This window comes from Parus major, unplaced genomic scaffold (genome assembly GCF_001522545.3).
Source record: "Parus major isolate Abel unplaced genomic scaffold, Parus_major1.1 Scaffold632, whole genome shotgun sequence".
Classification (NCBI taxonomy): domain Eukaryota; kingdom Metazoa; phylum Chordata; class Aves; order Passeriformes; family Paridae; genus Parus; species Parus major.
Window position 1 is genome coordinate 6406 of NW_015379517.1, and position 639 is coordinate 7044.

Genomic DNA, 639 nt, shown 5'->3' on the forward strand with positions numbered 1-639 from the left:
AAAGATGTTTTTATACTGGCTGTGAGCTGGCATTGGAGAAAGAAATCCTGAAGTGCACCTGGTCATCTTCTCTGCTTCCTCGATTGCTTCCCTGCAAGTTTCCTTCCTTTTCAATTTGAAAAGCACCTGGAGTGGAGATTTATGTGGCGGAGGCCCTTGTGATCTGTAGAAGGAATAGCAGAAGTAGTAACTAACAGTCATAAAAACAGCAGCAATAGGGAACCAGCCACACAGCCAATCCATTTCTCTGGAGTGTTTGGTCTCCAGAGACTGGTGACAAGGCAGGAGTCTAAAGGCAATCTAGGAAGCCATCTGCTCTGATCAGCTTGGCCAGACCAGCACACACACGTTGACTGGGCCATTTGCTGGGTCGCAGCCTTCTGCTGCTCGGGAAACAATCTCTGCTTTTGCCTTTACTGCACAGGGAAGCTCAGGCAAAGCCCTCCCACTCCCAGCTGCCCTCACAAAAAGAATGTCCCAAGTGCTCCCTGACTGCTTGCAAGCTCAACAATGGCTTCTGTAGGGGGTCCAAAGTGTGTGTCTGACTTTGGAGGGAGGAGGAACATGTGGTACAGCTCATTCTGAAGCACACACACTAGAATACCCTGCTCCATCTCTGACAAGGGATGCACAGGACGT